This window comes from Prunus avium, chromosome 3 (genome assembly GCF_965620075.1).
Source record: "Prunus avium chromosome 3, drPruAviu1.hap1.1, whole genome shotgun sequence".
Lineage (NCBI taxonomy): Eukaryota > Viridiplantae > Streptophyta > Magnoliopsida > Rosales > Rosaceae > Prunus > Prunus avium.
The window spans coordinates 32,191,636-32,199,806 of record NC_142286.1 but is presented as its reverse complement, the minus strand read 5'-3'; positions in this window follow the sequence as shown (position 1 = coordinate 32,199,806).

Sequence of the window (8,171 nt, the reverse complement as noted above, 5' to 3'; positions counted from 1 at the left end):
TTTTAAAGTTTATATATTTTTATTATTATATTTTAATATAAATTTTTAATTGCCGTATCCATGACGTATCGTATCCTAGTTTTTGGAGATTTGCCGTATCCCCGTATCGTGTCGTATCGTATCGCCGTATCCGTATCCGTATCCGTGCTTCTTAGTGTACCAATTGTGGATGGATCTTGTATGTTTGTAACTACGTAATGTTGATAATGATTTTTTATGGAAATCCTTGAATCTGCTTTCAGATCTAGGGTTTACATTCCTAGTTTAATGATTAAAATCCACCCGTATTTCAAAAAAGAAAGGCTCTGGAGGATGCAAATGATCCCGCCATAATAAGATGCCTTCACCATCTCTTTGTGTTTATGGATAAAGTGTTTTCACTCAAGCCACCCAAACTCATTCTCAACTCTTAAGATAGTTTCTTCTCCACTTCAATTTTATGAACCATTCATGTAAATATCAACAGTTATGCAGTATTATTGAATACTAAAGATTTAAAGTACATCAAATGTTTGGCTCCGGGCATACAACTAGCATTTGTGCTTTACATGAAAAACCAAGAGGAATTCAAACGAAGAAAAAGGATTGTGAAATCACTATTGTTAACAATCCTAGTAGACAGAAAAAAAACATCTTTGCTTTGAAACTAAACATCCAAAGGAAAACTCCCAAATTTTATGTACAAGAGTTGAAATATACTGCTTTAACTAGCACTTAGCGACCTGAAACTTGAGAAACTGATACAGTGGCGTTGGATGTGGAGGAAGCAGTAGAGGTTGATGTGTCTCCCTTCACTCTCTTATCAGAATCAACAAAAACAGGCCTAGTGAGCGCGCCCAATTCTCCAAGGAGCTAGTGCTTGTAAGTAGAACTACAACTTCAGACATTGTAGGCCTTTGAGCAGCAGATGGTTGAGTGCACATCAGAGCAATTTCTATCATCTTCTTTACATCTTCTGGTTTGTATTCATTTGGATCCACCAGCTCCATGTGCTTGCCATTCTCATACAGTTTCCATGCCTAATCATTAATGTGAAAAAGAAATAAAATAAAATAAAACATGTTACAATTCTAAAGTAATTAAGCAGAATAGAAATCTCAGGGAAGAATTATATATACAGTTTGGAAGTTACCTTTTCAAGTAGAAATTCACCCATAGCATCAGATTTGATTTCACTGCTCTTTTGGCCATATGTATCCACCTTTTCTGACAATTGGCCATGAATTGCATATTCAGGTGCTGTGTATCCCCTGTCAGTGCCACACAAGATCAAATAAGTGGAGTCGCCCTAGTGTACCGGCCATGAATATAGTAGATTCATATCACTTTTTGTGTGTGGATAGAACCGTATGTAGGTCAAAACAAAAGACCGGTATAAATATCGTACAAGAGTAATGATCATATAGATCTCCAGCAGGGGTTGATGCCTGTGGGAATTGAAGTACTTTGACTTACAATGTTCCAGCAAATCTGGTACTAAGATGAGTTTGATCATCTGGTAGAAGCCTTGCCAGCCCAACATCTGCAATTTTTGGCTGGAAACTATCATCCAAAAGAATATTGCTGGTTTTTATATCTCTATGTATGATGCATGCATGAAACTCCTCATGTAAATAGGCAAGACCCTTAGCTGTACCCAGGATTATGTCATTTAGTTGTTTCCAGTTGAGAGAGAGCCTCGTTTTGGACCTATTTCCCATGGAAGAAGGAAAAAAAAAACAGATCTTTAAATGGACAAATAAAACAATAAAATGTATATGTAAGCATGCATTTAGAGGTAGCTGAGCTGAAAAGCCTAAAATTATTATCAAATATGAATCTGTCGAGGCTGTCGTTTGCCATGTATTCATATATGAGAAGCAATTCCGGTCCTTTGCTACAACATCCAAGAAGACGAATGAGATTCCGGTGATGAACGTTATTTTAGAGCTCTTTAGCATATAATTTACCCTGTAGACGTCCCCGAATCCTCCTTCTCCAAGTTTGTTTTCTTCACTGAAGTTTTTTGTTGCCGACTTCAAATCTTTATATTTGTAATTCGATGGTCCTTGCAACTCGGCTGCACCCAATATATCACCTAAAAATGAGTAAATTTAAACAATTGAAGACACGTACGAGCAATTTTTTTATGTTTATATATGTGTAAACATGGTTAGAGCAGGAGCTAATTGAATAATAGAATATATGCAAGAGGAAATGCAACTTCGAATTCTGTGGTTGTGGCAGAAGAATACCTCTACGAGCAGCCTCGGGCTTTCTTGAAAGTTTAAAATAGGGAAAAAATCCAACAATGAGAAAAAGAAGACCTACACCACCAACTACGACTCCAATAATGACGGCTTTCTTTCTTGAATTGCCTCCTGCAAGATAATATATGAAAAACATTAAATTGTGCTTTCAGGTACTTCCAGATTAAAGACAAATTACTTTACTAGTACGCATAGGATTGTTCGGAACATCAAATCTGTTCACCAAATGATGTAGTCGGTAACAATATTTCATGTATTCAAATTCGGATCCACGTAAAGCCTAGCTAGCTAGCTAATATATTTCTAACAAGTTACATATTTACATGTTGCGATGACACATCATTTAGTTGCGGCAAAGAAACCGTTGATCTTGGGTGTTGCAAGTTGGAGATCCACTAGCAATTTTCTAGGAGCTGCACTAAATGCAGTAGCTTGTGATGCAGTTTTATTGCAACAAAGCCCTACATTACCAGGAATGGTAGTCTGGTCAAAGAACTCAGCGCTCTCGTACCTAAACCAAACCAGACAACAGTTAACAACAATGTGACTAGCAATATGGTATGTTTGGTCGACACATGGAATATTTAATTTTTTTTCTTGGCCATGAGACTTTTGTTTATTTTTCTTTAACTGCCAAATTTTTCTTATTGGATTATCGTTTAAAAAAGAAAAAAAAAAAGTGTTTATAGGTTGCCGTATCTTAATTTAGAATTTTCAAACCCAAAACAAGAAATTTGTCTCAAAGATTGCGTTCAAGTTTAGTTTTTTGCATCAGCTCCAACGTCACTTCGTACACCATATTCAATAAACAAAATGGCATTAATGGCTACCTAGGTTTGCCGGGCAGCTATACTTTCTGAATCGTGATCTGTATTTTTTTTTAAAGATCTTCTAATAGAGTATAGCCGACTTTTAAATTGTTCTATTTTCGCGTATGGCCGCGTGGCTATACTTTTAAAATATTCTATTCATCGTGTATGTACTTTAAAAAAATTCAATTTTTGAGTATAGCCGGGCGGCTATACATTCCCAATTATGGAGTATAGCCGCTCGGCTATACATTCCCCATCTTCTATTTTGGATTATAGCCGCGCGGCTATGCATTTTAGATCTTCTATTTTGGATTATAGCCGTGCGGCTATACCTTTAAAATATAACGGCCTTCCTGAGTTCATTACTGGGGCTACATATGAAGGCCATCCTGAGTTCATTAGGCTTTTTGTGAAGGCACTAGGAGGTAACATAACTGGTTCAGATAGGGGGATCCTGTTTCTCTGTGGGGTAAGTTTTATTTTCCTGTCCAGTATTTGTTTTTTAATGTGCATTGTCCACGACAAAATATTCCGCTGAAGTTAAAATCTTTAATATTATGATTCAAATTGCAGTAACCCAGAATAAACAAAAATGAATGAATAAGGTGAAAATGGTGTATGTGCTCTTGAACCTGTCTTCATGAAGCGGTATACATTTGATACACAATACATGCCATATGTCAAAAGCTTCTTCTTATAATATATACATGCATGAATGGGCATAAAGATAAACTGAAAAGATGAGGATTGATGGAAATTTTCCCTGTTACAGATACTTCTGAAAGATAGTGAAAATAACCTGAATAGGCTTTACCAGATTTGCCACAATTCTGGTGTGATAGGGTTCCATCATTCATTCCTATGTGTATTTTCAATGTTTTGATGGTATGCTTCATTGGTCCGTTGCCCATTGGAATACTTGTTTGTCAGGTCATTTGTGTGAGTTGTGAACTTGTGAAAGTAAATCCAATCATGCATACTGGCCATTTTTCAAGTTGTCGTTTGAATTATGGATTCTAAACCTGACACATAGACAAGTACATCCTTTATGAATTTTAAAAGACTCCTTTACTTTAATTTTCCAGAAAGTAGACTACTGAAGAATTTCAATATCCAAGCCACGGGCAGCAGATTTTAGCTGCTGCTCGTGTTCTACAGGTAAGGTTGCTCCTTTTCAGCCAGGCTACGTCTTTGTTTCCAGAAATTGGACTGAATTTCAATTTGGTCCATATTCTTTAAGTTTCTCAATCAAATCTGACTATTTCCTTATCGTTTCAATTCTGTGCATCGTCAAACATAGTATTGATATTGTTACAAATATTACTGACTTTCTACAATTCCATGTGATGCCAGCAAAGGAATTGCTCCAAATAATTGGAAACGAAGTGAAGCTGTAATCCCTGTGTTAGGTGGCAGTGTAGTTTTGTTGTATTTATAACTCATTTTTTAATAGGGATGGGGTCACAATAAAGGGAAACTAAAACACGAGTTTGGAGTTGCTGATTTTGTGCAGATTCGGTGCCATCTCTATTATCCCCCTGCAAGCTGATGTGCGAAGAGCTCAACAGCTTGGATTTGAGAAAGGTGAACTGAGGAAGCAAGAGACCCTCGGTAAAAATGTCAGTCAGCTGAGTATGGGTGAAGACATAACGAACATTCAATGAGTCAGGGAGGACAAGTTCACGAACATAATGATAATCAACGGCAATGTGTTTGGTGTGTGCATGAAAGATCGGATTAGAAGCAAGAGCAATAGAGCTTGTGTTGTCACACCAAAGCAAGGAGGTGAAGGCAAACAGAGATGTAATTCTTGTAAGAGTTGTTGAATCCACGAGAGTTCCATAATGGTGAGAGCCAATTGACGATATTTTGATTCAGTACTAGAACGAGACAGTGGCGAAGCCAGGATTTCATGTGTGTGGAGGCCTCTTACAAATTATAAAGAATCAAAAATTCGAACTCACAATACATATGAAAATAGTATATATATATATATATATATATATATATATATATATATATATATATATATCACATATGTCAAGAATTATATTGCTTATTGGTTGCAATCATAATTGTCCTCAACAAAGGGATAGACAAATACATTCTGAGCAAGAAAAATTGCAAGAGATAGACAAAGAGTAGCGATTTAGCAAATATCTTTAAAGCTTTTCCCCCCATTAAACCCAAAAGAAAGAAACAAAATCAAAATTTCACAAACTTTAAAAAAAACCTTAGGTCGCTTCATGCATTCTTATCATACATGAAAAAATGTTTTATGTAAAAATATTGACTAAGTATGAAAAATGGTTTTTCGGAATAATCATTTTTTCAAGATAATTTTTGGCGGCTTTTATTCCTTACACATCAAATAAGAAAACTTGATTTTATGGGATTTTAGTATGAAGTATATATTGACTTAATGAGCCATCATTTTTAGCCTAAATCGTATTTTGCACTAAAACGGATTTTTCATATTTTGATTTGGCGGGAATTTGATTTTCTAGTATTTTTATTTGAATCCAAATAGGGGGTTATTTACATTGTAAACTTAAGTAAATGGAGTAATATAAAAATAAATGAAAGTAAAAGGACAAAGACTACATTTACTTAAATGTTGAAAATGGAAATAAGGTAATCTGTACACCTGGAGTGCACCACTGGCAGCTGAGCAAAGGGGCAATTTGAAGCAACTCCTTGTACCTTAATAGGTCTGCCACAACACATGTGGGTACATATCAAAACATAAAGTATTTGAAATAATATACATATAGAAATACTATATTACTTTTAAAATATAAAACAATTGAGTGGGGGCCCGTGACCACACTGGTCCCAGTGTGGCTCCACCCTTGGAACGAGAGATGGTGGGCTGCTTCTTGGAGCTTCGTGAGACAAGGTTTGAGCCAAAGAAAATACAATATCCCCCTGTAGAATGACAATCATCGGGATTACCAGAATAGTCGGCGTCAGAGAAAGCAATCATGGAAGAGTCACCATGGCGAAAAACAAGGCCATCATGAGAAGTGCCAAGAACAAAACGGAGAATGCGCTTGACGGCTTTCTAATGAATATCAGTAGGTTGATGCATGAATTGACAAACTTGGTTGACGACAAAAATAGATGTCTGAACGAGTGAGGGTGAGATATGAAGCGCCAACAAGACTACGATACTCTGTGGGATCAGAGAGAGAGGAGCCATGAAGAGAGCTAAGTTGGGAGCCAATGGCAACTAGAGTGAGACAAGGATTAGCCTCATGTAAGGTGACCTTTTTGAGAAGATCGGCTCCACATTTGGCTTGAGTCAAACACAACATATCCAAAATACGCTTTACCTCAATGCCCAAAAAATAATGGAGATCCCCCAAATCTTTCATAGCAAACTAACAGTTAAGAGACTTAAGAAAAGCTTGAACATGTGACAAAGAATTACCGATAACAATCATCTACGTAAATCAAAAGGAGGAGAAAGCTGCCATATTTATGAAAAATGAATAAGGAGAGATATGCCTAAGAAACGCATAGAAGGGGGAGAACCAAGCATGGCTGCTTCAGACCATAGATAGACTTTTGAAGGTGACAAACATGATGGGGAAATTTAGGGTCTTCAAAGCCACAAGGATGGCGCATGTAAACCTCTTCAGACAAATATGAAGAAAAGCATTAGTGACATCAAGCTGGCGAATGGGTCATTACTGAGAAAAAGCAAAGAGAAAGAATAATGCGAACAGTAACATGCTTAACAACAAGACTGAAAGTTTCCAAGTAGTCAATGCCATATTTTTGATGAAAACCATTGGCCACAAGATGGGCCTTATACTGTTCAATGGAACCATCTGAGCGGCGTTTGATACAGTACACCCACTTGCAAGGCAAGGTATGGCATTGAGGGGAGGGAGGAACAAAATCCCAAGTATGAGTGTGGTTCCTCGCTTGGACCTCTGTGAGCATAGCTTGGCGCCATTGATTCGATTTGTTTGCTTCTCGGAACGAGGTAGGTTCGATCTCAGATACCTGCGAAAAAACAAGATTTGCATATTTGGGATTTGGTTTCTGAATTCCATCTCTCAAATGAGTGACCATGGTAGAAGTATGGGGAGGGGAGGGGGGCGGGGATGACTCAACTGGAGAAGCGGGGACATCAACATGAGTGACTGTGGGTGAAGGAAGAGGAATGGGAGGGGGTGACACAACGAGGGAGGAAGACACGACTAAAGTTGGAGGGGGAGGCATTGAGGATGGAGGAGCTGTTGAAGTGCGAGAGAGAACCTGAAAGGGAAAAGTAGATTCATAAAAAACAACATGACGAGAGAGATATACAAGACCATTAGAAGGATCATCACAACGATAACCTTGGTGACTAAGAGAATAACCTATGAAAACACACTATTTAGAACGAAATCGAAGTTTATGTTTATTGTAAAGACAGAGGTAAGGATAACAGGCAAATCCAAAAGCACAAAAAATAAAATAGTCAGGACGACAACCAAACAAAGATTCATATGGAGAAAAATAATTTAATTGACGGCAGGCAAATGGTTGATTAAATAAGTAAAAGTATTACAAGCTTCAACCCAACAATAAATAGGCATGTGGGAGGTGGCGAGGAAAGTAAGAGCCATGTCTATGAGGTGACGTTGTTTACATTCGGCGGCTCCATTTTGTTCAGGGGTGTGAGGATTAGAAACATGGTGAAAAATTCCATGAGTACTTAAGTAATGCTGGAATTGGTGACTAAGGAATTCAGCCCCTCCATCTATTTGAAGAGATTTGATTGTACACACACGGTCAACAAAAAATAAATTATCCACCAAAGTCCTAAATTACTGAAATTAATCAAAAGCTTCATACTTAAAACGCATAGGGAAAGCCCATGTATAATGAGAGTAATCATCAACAAATAAGATAAAATACTTAGAACCTTTATTAGATAAAACGAGAGATGTCCAAATATCACAATGAACAAGTTGTAACAGAACTGTAGAGACAGAAGAAGATAACTAAAAAAGTAAATGACTAATTTTGCCTAGAGGACAATGAGAACAAAAGAAACTGCTAGGAGAATTACGAAGGGGAAGGTGAGCGGAAATCTTCTGAAAGACAGCAGGAA